The sequence below is a fragment of the Sciurus carolinensis genome, chromosome 8, assembly GCF_902686445.1.
Source record: "Sciurus carolinensis chromosome 8, mSciCar1.2, whole genome shotgun sequence".
NCBI classification, from domain to species: domain Eukaryota; kingdom Metazoa; phylum Chordata; class Mammalia; order Rodentia; family Sciuridae; genus Sciurus; species Sciurus carolinensis.
In genome coordinates, this window is record NC_062220.1 from 122159351 (window position 1) to 122172662 (window position 13312).

Below are 13312 nucleotides of genomic sequence, written 5' to 3' on the forward strand. Positions count from 1 at the left end.
ATTTGCCTGATATTATTGTCTTGAGGAACTGTTCAGATGGGCTCCCACTTCCTGTAGAGATGATATCTCCTTTAACCTACCTCTGTACTGCCTAAACTTAACTGAGCAGATTTCCCTTGTCCTGAAATGCCTCCACATAAGTCTAGAAAAGCATATTTCAGAACAAGAGGCTTGACAATTTTATAATGGGAGTTCCCCCAGATGTTTAGTAACAGACTTGTGAGCTAGAATGCGGTTTTGGAGCAATTTTGAATCCAGGACACATAACTACTGAGCCATATCCTCAGCCCTTTTTATTTTTTTATTTTTTATTAAATATATTTTTTAGCTGTAGGTGGACATAATACCTTTATTTTATTTTCATGTGGTGCTGAGGATAAACCCAGGGCCTCACACCTGCTAGGCAAGCACGCTATCACTGAGCCACAACCCCAGCCACCCAGCCCTTTTTAATATTTTATTTAGAGATAGGGTCTCACTGAGGGGCTTAGGGCGTCTCTAAATTACTGAGGCTGACTTTGAACTCTCGATCATCCCTCCTGGCTGCTAGGATTACAGGCATGTACCATAGCACTCGGTTTAATTAGATTTATATACCCTAGCAATGAACTAGTTTGAAATGAAATTAAGAAAACAATTCTGTTCATATTACACTAAAAAGAATAAGATACCTAGAATGTATTTATTTACAAAAATACTAATGATATGCTGGGCAGAGTCATGCACATCTGTAATCCCAGCTACTTGGTAGGCTGAGGCAGCAGGATTGCAAGTTCAAGGCCAACTTTTGCAATTTAGCAATAAACTGTCTCAAAATATAAATAGGGATATAGCTTAGTGATAAAGTTCCCTGGGTTAATCCCCAGTGCCAGTTAGGGTGGGGGAAACCAGAATAAATTTAACAAAATAAATGTAAAATATGTACATTGAAAACTACTACACATTATTAAATTAAAGACAGTCAAAAAATGGAAATACATTCATGTTCATAGACTGGAAACCTTTTCTTCTCTGACTACTACTTTTTCCTTTTCTTTCTCACTTTTTTTTTCGTGGTACCAGGGATCATACCCAGGGCCTCGTGCACTGAGCCACATTCCCAGCACAAGTGTCAGACTTTATATTGTTAAGATGGCAGTATTCTCCCAAATTAGTACAGACTCAGTGCAATTCCTATCAAAATCCAAAATGCCTGGGCTGGGGATATAGCTCAGTGGGTAGAGTGCTTGCCTTGCAAGCAGTAAGGCCCCAGGTTCAATCCCCAGCACTGCAAAAAAAAAAAAAAAAAATCCCAAATGCCTATTTTTCAGAAATTATCAAGCTGATCTCAAAGTTCATATTGAAATGCAAGGAACCCAAAATAACCAAAACACTTTTGAAAAAGAACAAAATTGGGGACTGGGGCTGTAGCTCAGTGGTAGAGTGCTTGCTTAGCATGTGTGAAGCACTGGGTTCAATCCTCAGCACTACATAAAAATAGAGTAAAAGCATATACAACTAAAAATTTTTTTTAAAAAGAACAAAATTGGAGGATTCACAATTCTTGATTTCTAAATTGTCTACAAAGTTACAGTCATCAAGACTATGGGGGGCCAGGGAGATAGCTCAGTTGGTAAAGTGCTTGCCTTGCAAGCACATAGGCCATGGGTTCAATTCCCAGCAGCACACACACACACAAAAAAAGACTGTGGTATTGATATATGGGTAGACATAGAAATTAAAGAAATAGGATTGAGAATCTAGAAATAAATCCTTAGGTTTATGAACAGTTGATTTTTTTTAAATGGGCTTTATTTATCAGAGACATTTTAAGCTCATAGTAAAACTGAGTAGAAAGTACAGAGAGTTCCCATACGCTCCCTGTCCCCAGATACATGCCTTCTTCTGCTCTTGATATCCAGCACCAGAGTGGTGTACTTGTTACAATTCGTGAACTTATATTGACACATTAATAAAAGTCCAAAGTCCACACCTCATATTAGGGTTCATTCCTGGTGTTTCACATTCTGTGGGTTTTGACAAATGCATAACAACACGTTTATATAATTATGGTAACATACAGAATAGTTTCACTCTCCTAAAAATTGTCTGTGATCCACCTAGTCATCTTCCTTCCCCTCAATCCCTGGGAACCCCTAATCATTTTTATTGTCTCCATAGTTTAGGGGCTGGGGTTGTGGTTCAGTAGTAGAGCACTTGCCTAGTATGTGTGAAGCACTGGTTCCATTATCAGCACTGTATATAAATAAATAAACAAAATAAAGGTCCATAAGTTTTGCCTTTCTCAGAGTGTCATATAGTTGGAATTATACAGCGTGTAGCTTTTTCAGATTGGCTTTTTTTTTTTTTTTTTTTTCTGTACCAGGGATTGAACTCAGGGGCACTCAACCACTGATCCACATCCCCAGCCCTATTTTGTATTTTATTTAGAGACAGGGTCTCACTGAGTTGCTTAGCTCCTTGCCCTTCCCAAGGCAGGAAAATCACAAGTTCAAAGTCAGCTGAGGCTTTGAACTCGAGATCCTCCTGCCTCAGCTTCCCGAACCACTGGGATTTCAGGTGTGCACCACAATGCCAGTTTCAGATTGGCTTTTTTTCACTTAGTAATATGCATTTAAAGTTCCTCCAGGCCATCAGACACAGTGGTGCACACCTGTAATCCCAGAAATTTGGGAGGCTAAGGTGAGAGGATCTAAAGTTCAAGGTCAGCATCAGCAATTAGGGAGGCCCTAAGCAACTTAGCAAGACCCTGTTTCAAAATAAAAAATAAAAAGGGCTGGGGATATAGCTCAGTGGTTAAGTGCCCCTGGGTTCAATCCCTGGTACAGAAAAAAAATTCTTCCATTCCTTTTCATAGCTTGATAGTTCATTTCTTTTTCATACTGAATAATATTTCATCATCTGGATATACTATCATTTAGTTACCCATCTACCTACCAAAGGACATCTTTGGTTGTCTCAAGGTTTTGAAAATTATGAATAATGCTGTTATAAACATTCATGTGCAGGCTTTTGCGTGGATATGTTCTCAACTAAGTTAGGTAAATACCAAGAAGAATGATTGCTAGATTGAATATTGAGAGTATGTTTAGAGATGGGGTTGTGGCTCAGTGATAGAGTGGTGCCTGGTATGAATGAGGCACTGGGTTCAATCTTCAGCACCACATAAAAAAATAAACAAATAAAGGTTGGGGATATAGCTCAGTTGGCAGATGCTTGCATTGCATGCACAAGGCCCTGGGTTCAATCTTCAGCACCACAAAGAATTAAACATAAAGGTTGAAAAAAAAAGACTATGCTTAATTTTCTAAGAAACTATCAAATTGTCTTCCGCAGTATCTGTACCACTTTGCATTGCCATCACCAATGAGTTCCTGTTGCTCCACATCCACACCAGCATTTGGTATTATCAGTAATCTGGATTTTGGTTATTCTCATAGATATATGGTATATGATAGTATCTTGTTTTATTCTGCATTTTCCTAATGACATGTGGTGTTGAGCATCTAATCTATTCATATGTTTATTTGCTACCTGTGTATGTTCTTTGGTGAGATGTCTATTTGGATCTTTTGTCTTTGTTCAATTTATATTCGTTGTTCATTTACTTTTTCTCCCCTCCTTCTTCTTTCTCTTTCTTTCTATGTGCTTCTGGGAATTGTACCTGGGCTGCTCAACCACTGAGCTACATCCCCAGCCGTTTTTTTTTTTTTTTTTTTTTTTTTTTTTTTTTGGTGTTAAGTTTTTTGAGTTCTTTTTTTTTAATTAATTAATTTATTTATTTATTTTTATTGTAAACAAATGGAATACATGTTGTTTCTCTGTTTGTACATGGCGTAAAGGCATATCATTTGTGTAATCATAACTTTACATAGGGTAATGTTGTTTGATTCATTCTGTTATTTTTTCCCTTCCCTCCCACCCCTCCCACCCCTCTTTTCTCTCTATACAGTCCTTCCTTCCTCCATTCTTGCTCCCCTCCCTAACCCTAACTCTAACCCTAACACTAACCCCTCCCACCCCCCATTATGTGTCATCATCCACTTATTAGCGATATCATTCATCCTTTGGTTTTTTGAGATTGGCTTATCTCACTTAGAATGATATTCTCCAATTTCATCCATTTGCCTGCAAATGCCATAATCTTATCATTCTTTATGGCTGACTAATATTCCATTGTATATATATACCACAGTTTCTTTATCCATTCATCAATTGAAGGACATCTAGGTTGGTTCCACAATCTGGCTATTGTGAACTGAGCAGCTATGAACATTGATCTGGCTGTATCTCTGTAATATGCTGATTTTAAGTCCTTTGGGTATAGGCCAAGGAGTGGGATAGCTGGGTCAAATGGTGGGTCCATTCCAAGTTTTCTAAGGAGTCTCCACACTGCTTTCCAGAGTGGTTGCACTAGTTTGCAGCCCCACCAGCAATGTATGAGTGTACCTTTCTCCCCACATCCTCTCCAACACCTGTTGTTGCTTGTATTCTTGATAATCGCCATTCTAATTGGGGTGAGATGGAATCTTAGGGTGGTTTTGATTTGCATTTCTCTTATTACTAGAGATGTTGAACATTTTTCCATATGTTTGTTGATTGCTTGTACATCTTCTTCTGTGAAGTGTCTATTCATTTCTTTAGCCCATTTGTCGATTGGATTATTTGCATTCTTGGTGTAGAGTTTTTTGAGTTCTTTATAGATTCTGGAGATTAGCGCTCTATCTGAAGTATGATTGGCAAAGATTTTCTCCCACTCTGTAGGCTCTTTCTTTGCATTGCTGATAGTTTCCTTTGCTGAGAGAAAGCTTTTTAGTTTGAATCTATCCCAGTTATTGATTCTTGCTTTTATTTCTTGTGTTATTGGAGTCCTGTTGAGGAAGTCTGGTCCTAAGCCGACATGTTGAAGCTCTGGACCTACTTTTTCTTCTATAAGATGCAAGGTCTCTGGTCTGATTCCGAGGTCCTTAATCCATTTTTTTTTTTTTTTTTTTTTTTTTTTTTTTTTGGTGCTGGGGATCGAACCCAGGGCCTTGTGCTTACAAGGCAAGCACTCTACCGACTGAGCTATCTCCCCAGCCCCCCCTTAATCCATTTTGAGTTTAGTTTCGTGCATGGTGAGAGATATGGGTTTAGTTTCATTCTGTTGCATATGGATTTCCAATTCTCCCAGCACCATTTGTTGAAGAGCCTATCTTTTCTCCATTTTTGTTTGTTTTTTGAAACAGAATCTCTTCAAGTTACCCAGGTTGGCCTCAAACTTGTGATCCTCCTGTATCAGTCTCCCAAATTGCTGGGATTACAGGGATATGCCACCATATCTGACTTGATAGGTTATTCATTTTTCAAAAGGTATTTTTCAGTTGTATACTGACACAATACCTTTGCTCGATTTATTTTATTTAGCAGTGCTGGGGATTGAACCCAGTGCCTTGTGCTTACAAGGCAAGCACACTATCAACTGAGCTATATCCCCAGCCCTTATTTATTTTTTTAATGTGGTGTTGAAGATCAAACCCAGTGCCTCCCAAGTGCGAGGGAAATGCTCTACCACTGAGCTACAACCTCAGACTCAGGTTGTTCATTGTCTTATTATCAAGTTTGAAGAGTTCTTTGTATATTTTGGATAACAGTCCTTTATCATATGTGACTTTTGCAAATATTTTCTACCAGTCTGTGTCTTGCCTTCTCATTCTCTTGATGGACAATTAAAAAAATATATTTTTAGTTGTAGATGGACACAGTACATTTTGTTTGTTTTTGTGTGGTTCTGGAAATGGAACCCAGTGCCTAGGCAAGTGTTCTACCACTGAGTTACATCCTGAGCACTGACAACTGATTTTTTATAAGAATAGCAAAACAATTCAGTAGGGGAAAGAATAGTCTGTTCAACAAATTGTACACATGCAAATGAATCCCCTACTTCCTACCACACAAAAATTAATCAAAATATATGATCTAAATATAGAAGTTAATACTATAAAACTCTTAGAAAAAAATAGGGTTTTGTCTCAATGACCTTGGATTAGGCAATGGTTTCTTGAATATGATGCCAAAAGTTTAAGCAACCAAAGAAAAGTGTAGATAAATTGAACTTTGTCAAAATAGAAAACTTTTGTGCTTCAAGTGTAAGGTGAACAGGCTTAGCATGTGTCAAGCCAGCACACCCCTGCAAAAAGAAAGTGAAAAGTTAATGCACAGGAGAAATTGTTTGCAAATCATATATCTGATAGGGTGATTGTATCCCAGAATATATAAAGAACTTAGATTAAGCAACAAAAATATAAACAGTACAATCCAAAAGTGAGCAAAGGACCTGAAAGAAATGTTTCTCCCAAGAAAATACACAAATATCCAATAAACACATAGAAAGACTCTTGACATCATTAGTTATTAAGGAAATAAAAATCACCAATTTAGTATTGAATACTAAAATGGCTAGAGTAACAAAGTCAGATAATAAGGTTTGGAGAAGAAATGGAATTGTTAGAACCCTTATACACTGCTGATGGAAATGCAATTTTTTTGAAAAAGAGTTGGGTAGTTCCTCAAATTGTTAAACATTAAGATTCTTTATTATCCAGCCATTTGCTTCCAGGGATGTATATCCAAAAGAAATTAAAATACATGTCCATACAAAACTTGTATGTAAATTTTCACAGCAGTGTTAATCATAATACACAAAAACTGGTTCTATGGTTTGGATAAGTATCCCTCAAAGATTCATGTGTTAACTGCTTGGTAAAGCTGGGCACAGTAGCACACACCTGTAATCTCATCTACTTGGGAGAATGAGACAGGAAGATCTCAAGTTCAAGGCCAGCAATACCTTGTCTCAAAATAAAAATAAAAAAGGGTTGAGGATATAGCTCAGTGGTAGAGTACCCCTGGATTCAATCCCCAGAAAAAAAAAAAAAAAAAAAAAGAAGAAGAAGAAGAAGAAAAAGAAACTGGTACTTCCTGGGCCCAGCATCTGCGTGTCCCTTTTAGATAGATATGTTATCATTCAACTGAAGAGAAGAAAAGGTATTATAGATGTGATGGGCTGATAGCTCTGACTCCATGAGAATGTTACAGGCCAGACTCTAAGGGAAATGACTAAACAGACTCCATTTTGCTCTGAGATTCCATGTTATGTAGAAAATAAGCTTCTCCCATGGGAACACCCTGCCTCTGTGCCCATCATTAGTTACTTGGTGTGACATGTTTAATAATATAAAATGGCAACTCCTATGTAGTAAAGAATTGCTCTTTTGATTCCTATTGCTCCTAAACATTGTACCATGTGAACAGTGATTGTGTGGATGTTAGCAACCATTCTTTAGTTTATACCTAGGTAAGGGTCATTTTGACCCACTTCCCCCTCTGTCAATGATCTCATGATGTTAATGTGTAATTTCGAATCATAGCAACAAACACTTATGATTAATGTGATTTTTGGTATAAGAACCCCTACAACCCTGTGGTTGGGGCTGTTCTCCCAATAGCCATTTTTTGGGGCATTGTGTGAGACAGTCAGCTGGCCTCGCTGCCTGGTGGGTAACCACCACTCACCACTGACCTGGGAACTCCTGCGGAGGGGAGAGGCCATAATGTTGCTCCTATTGGAAGGCCTCTGAGAGACGTTCCTCAGCCCCAGGCTGCACGGTCTGTGGGCCCCGCCCCAGGACTGAATTAAATTCTCCGAGAGAGTCACCTGTTTTTGCACCCCTGGGGGACTGGTAAGTCTGTTTTCTGGTGGATCCGCCTCTGGGGACTCTGAGGAAGACTGGACGCAGCATTACTTCCAGAGTCCGGGACTGGCAAGACGTTGCTCAGTTCCTCTGGTCTGGAATCTGGAGTGACCACTTACCTCTGTCTTTGGTGTTTTATCTATTCTGTGTTTGTTTGTCCTTTTCTGTTTTTTTTTGTTTGTTTGTTTTTGTTGTTGCCTCTAAGTGTAAGCATGGGTCAGTCTCCCTCACGTCAGTCATGTATTCCCCTCCAGTGCATGTTAACTAATTTCCAGGAATTCCAGAAGAGAGTCAATGACTACAGGGGATCAACAGATTAAAACATACAAGGTTTTAGATATAAAAATATATTTAATAAAAATGTTTCTAGATAAAAAAGTCTTTATGTGATAAAATAAGGCTGTAATACATCTAAGTAAACAACAAGAGTGTCGAAGTGATTAAAAAATGTTAATTAAGAGTAAATTTTAGGGGCTGGGGAGATAGCTCAGCTGGTAGAGTGCTTGTCTTGCAAGCACAAGGCCCTGAGTTTGATCCCCAGTACCGAAAAAAAAAAAAAAAAGAGTAAATTTTAAAAGGTTTACATGTATAAGTAAGTAACACAAGTTGAAACTATTCAAGGTTTTTTCCTAAGATCAAATATTAATGTACTGTATAAACCAAATTTTAGTCTATATACTAAGATGACCAATAATTCTGAAAGCATTAGTTTACCCTTAACATTGTATCTGTTAAGTTTTATTCTCTAGAACAACTAGTCTTAAAAATTGGGGGTTTATAAGGGCCAGTTTGGGTCCAGAAAGTTGGAGGCAAATGACCTCTGAGAGATTAAAAGATTAATGCTTTCAGAGTCCTTCCTCCATCCTTACCAAGAACCTGCTCCTGTTCTAACCTGTTGTTAAGTCTCTCTAACAGGTTCAACTTATGAGAGAACCAATCCCAAGAGACCACTGATTTCCAACACGCATTTCAGTCAGAAAACTATGTCTACATCAAATTGTTCCAGAAAGGACTAACACCTGGCTGAAATGGAAGGGACCTTACTCACAACATGAGCTCATCACATGTGAGTCAAGACAACAGAAAAATGGACAGCCCTCAGAGACCCCAACCACCATCTAAAGATAAGACTGAAGAAATTTTAATCGTGTTTTTTCTCTTGCTTGGACTACATCAGGAATAACTCTGTGCTTAACCGTTCAACTTTTTGAGGTTGCCAAATAAGCTAAATTCTGTATACTATTATGATGGGGAGGAATAAAAGGAACATATGGTGCTAATATCTGAACAAGCAGCCCCTGTCTTAGTTCCCCTCCTAGTGGAAATAGGTATAATGGGCTCCACAGCTGTAGGAGCCACTGCCCTGATTACTGGAAACCAGAATTTCAAAACTTTAAGTAGACAAATAGAGTTGGACTTAAATATATTAGAGATAGAATCCAGTCTGTTAAGCTAATTGGGTTGCACACTCACTACAATCACCTATGTACTACTAATAAATCAATGATTTGATTATGTACATAAAACCAGTGGGGAATGTGATGGGCTGACAGCTCTGACTCCATAAGAATGTTACAGGCCAGACTCTAAGGGAAATGACTAAACAGACTCCATTTTGCTCTGAGACTCCATGTTATGTAGGAAATAAGCTTCTCCCATGGGAACACCCTGCCTCTGTGCCCATCACCAGTTACTTGGTGTGACATGTTTAATAATATAAAATGGCAACTCCTATGTAGTAAAGAATTGCTCTCTTTTGATTCCTATTGCTCCTAAACAATGTACCATGTGAACAGTGATTGTGTGGATGTTAGCAACCATTCTTTAGTTTATACCTAGGTAAGGGTCATTTTGACCCACTTCCCCCTCTGTCAATGATCTCATGATGTTAATGTGTAATTTCAAATCATAGCAACAAACACTTATGATTAATGTGATTTTTGGTATAAGAACCCCTACAACCCTGTGGTTGGGGCTGTTCTCCCAATAGCCATTTTTTGGGGCATTGTGTGAGACAGTCAGCTGGCCAGCTTAATAAAGACTCTCAAATTTGGACTTCTCAGTGGTGATCGGTCTGTTCTTAAGTTGCGCCCCATTACACAGAGGACATTATTTAGAATTTAGAATAAAAAAAGAAGATGTTAGAGGTGGAGGAACAAATGGGAGAAATAGTTGGGAGTGGTTTGTAATGTCCACTCTCAGCATGAGGAAGTTATTCCCTGTTTCAGATTGGGGGACAGGGAATTCAGTCTGTTTCAAATTGACCTAGCAGTATATAAAGACTGTATAAACAGAGTAAGAAATCTGCATTTTGCACCTGTGTTTTGGTAAAAAAACAAAAATACACACACACACACACATATTTCCTTTAGTTGTTTATTTTTTTCCTTGCAGTTTCTTGCAGGGATAGAAAACAGGACCTCATGCATGCTAGGCAAGTGTTCTACCACTGAATTATACCCTCATACCTTCTTTAGCTATTTCTTATGTTTTTTGTATTTGTCTCCTTTTGGTCCTTCCTTCTGTTTGAAAATTCCAATTCCTTTAGGTTAATGCTTCAAATAACTAAGAGAAGAGGTGCTTTTTGTCTATGGGACAAAGAAATTTAAAATATATCACTTTAGCCTGTTGACTAGTTAAGTTAAAAGCATTTGAAAACTTACTACAGTGACGCAGCCACAACGTTTACAGCAGCTCAATTTACAATAGCCAAACTATGGAACCAACCTAGATGACCTTCAACAGATGAATGGATAAAGAAAATGTGGCATACATATACAATGGAATATTATTCAAGTATAAAGAAAATGAAATTGGGGCTGGGGTGTGGCTCAGTGGTGGAGCACTTGCCTGACATGTGTGAGGCACTTCGTTCGATTCTCAGAACCTCATATACATAAATAAATAAAATAAAGGTTCATTGACAACTAAGTATATACATATATATAAAAGAAAAGAAAAAGAAACTATGACATTTGCCAGTAAATGGATGGAACTGGAGAATATCATGCTAAGTGAAATAAACCAGTCCCCAAAAACCAAAGGCGAAGCCAGCACAGTGGCACACGCCTGTAATCCCAGCAGCTTGGGAGACTGGGGCAGGAGGATCATGAGTTCAAAGCCAACCTCAATAACTTAGTGAGGGCCTAAGCAACTCAGTGATACCCTGTTAAAAATGGGCTGGGGATGTGCCTCAGTTGTTAAGTGCCCCTGGGTTCAATCCCTGGTACAAAAAAAGAATAATAAAGGCTGAACATTCTCTCTGATATTCAGATGCTAACACATAATAAGGTGGGGGAATAATATAAATTCAATGGATTAGACAAAGGGTAATGAAGGGAAGGGAGGAGGATGGGAAGATAAACAACAGTAGAATGAATTGGACATAACTTTCCTTTGCTCATATCTGAATACACAACCAGTGTAACTCCACATTATGTACAACCACAAGAATAGGATCCTAACTGGAATGGGTTGTACTCCATGTGTGCATATGTCAAAATGCACTCTATTGTCATGTATAGCTAAAAAATTTTTTAAAAAACACAGGTGCAGAAGGATAACCCTAACCTTCATGTTAATTCTTAGAAGTAGATGAAATTCTTTAGCCTAGAGATTGAGAAGTTGAGAAGAAAGAATTCTACATAGACTCTGTCAAAAGAACCCTTATCTTTTAAGTCTCCCCACATAATTGAGCTGCCTCTTCACAACTTACTATTCTTTGACCAATTCAGTATATGAGTAACTGCTTCTTTAGGTCTTCATTTCCATATGAGGGCTCCTAGGCCATGCAAAACTGGTATCAAATAATTTGGTACACTCTTCTGTTAATCTGTCGTATGTCAATTTAGTTCTTGGCCCCATCTGGGACCCCAAGAAGATGAAATTAGAGTTTTACTGCCCCTATAGTTTCCTCAAAGAGAATAGGATCCTAAAAGTCTGGGGTGTCCCCCCATTTGCTCTGGAGCCTGCAAATAGGATCTTGGGAGAACTGCCAAAAGCCAGCAGAAGGTAGAAATTCTTATCAAAGTCAGCACTACCAGATTTCATTCTGGAATGCCTAATTGTGAGAGGAAGGTAAATTTTTTCCTTGCTTTTTCCTTTCCAAATTCAGATTATGAGGAAAAAAAATTGTAAGAATGAATTCATTGAATTTTTGCTTTTGTGAATTTGGTTCTGAGTACCCATTCTTATTGATCCATAGCCTCCCAGGAATCACCCTTGTTTCCTTTGTCTTTGCCTTCCGTGTGGTTTATATAATGAGCAGGAAAAGATAAGATTCTCCTTTTGTTTTGTTTTATGTCTTAAGGAGATCTTGACTTTGTGACCAAAGTAGATGTCATTCTGGTCTTCACCAGCTAAGGGGTGCAGCTTGTCAGGCTGGTACCAGGCAGCTAGCCAGCTGGAATCAGTAACACAAAGGGTCTCTTTGTCCAAAGGTGTCAGTTCTCAGGGGAATTTGTCTTAATTATCTCAATCTTCCTTGCCTTGTTAACAATAAGGGTCTTTGCTTTCTTAGGCTATTTTGGGAGAAAGTTTGGATCTTAAAGAAGACTGCATCTTTTGCACTTTGGAATGCACTTCTTGTGTCCACAGTTTGTTGAGCCATAGAAGGTCACTTGGTTTGAGTCACAAAGAAGTATATCTTTGAAGATTTGGCCTTTTGTATCTAAAAGATTGTGGGGTTTTTTTGTTTGTTTGTTTTTCTTTGTTTTATGCAGTGCTAGAAATCAAGCCCAGGGCCTCATGCATGCTAGGCAAATGTTTTGCCATTGAGCTACACCTCCAGCCCATTTCCTTCCTTCCTCCTTCCCTCTTTCCCTGTCCTTCCTTCTTCTCCTCCTCCTCCTTCCCCTCCTCCTCCTCTTTCTCCTCCTCCTTCTCCTTCTCTCTCTCTCTCTCTCTCTCTCTCTTTTTTGTAGTGCTGGGGATCAAACTCAGGATCTTATATACATGCCGGGCAAATGCTTTATCACTCAACTAGATCCCCAGTCCCAAGTGTTTTTTTTTTTTTTTAAGACCACTTGCATCCAAAAATCTATCCTATTGGTACATATAGAAAGATGAAACTTTAAAAAGCACACAAAGGAATATATAATGGTTATGTGGGAAATAGAAAGTCTAGTGGTCCATTTTCAGAACATAGTATTCAGTCTTAATTAGATCCAATTGTAGTAGCTCTTCCCTTTAGCTCACCCTATTTCTAAAATTAGCCAATTGTGTAGATTGAGTTCTCCAAACAGGGCGAAGGGCAGCGTGGCATTAGTTATATAAACTGGTGGGAATGCGCACCCAGTTGTGTTTGCTAGCCAGGTTCCTGTTGATACCCTCCTGGCAGAAGTAAAGGTTTGCCTTACCCACCCACTTTTGAGCACATTTGATTTATTGAGACATCTGGTTATTTCTAACAGTTAGCCTTAGGGAGTCTGTTAGCAAAATTAAAGAACAAAAATTAGATACAGAACAAAAGTTAAAGTTCATATCCACCATAAATTCTATTCTGCCCACCTATGTTCCCCTTTACTTCTGATTTCCCCAGAAGATCTTTTGGATATCTGGGTCCCTAGATCAAACATCTT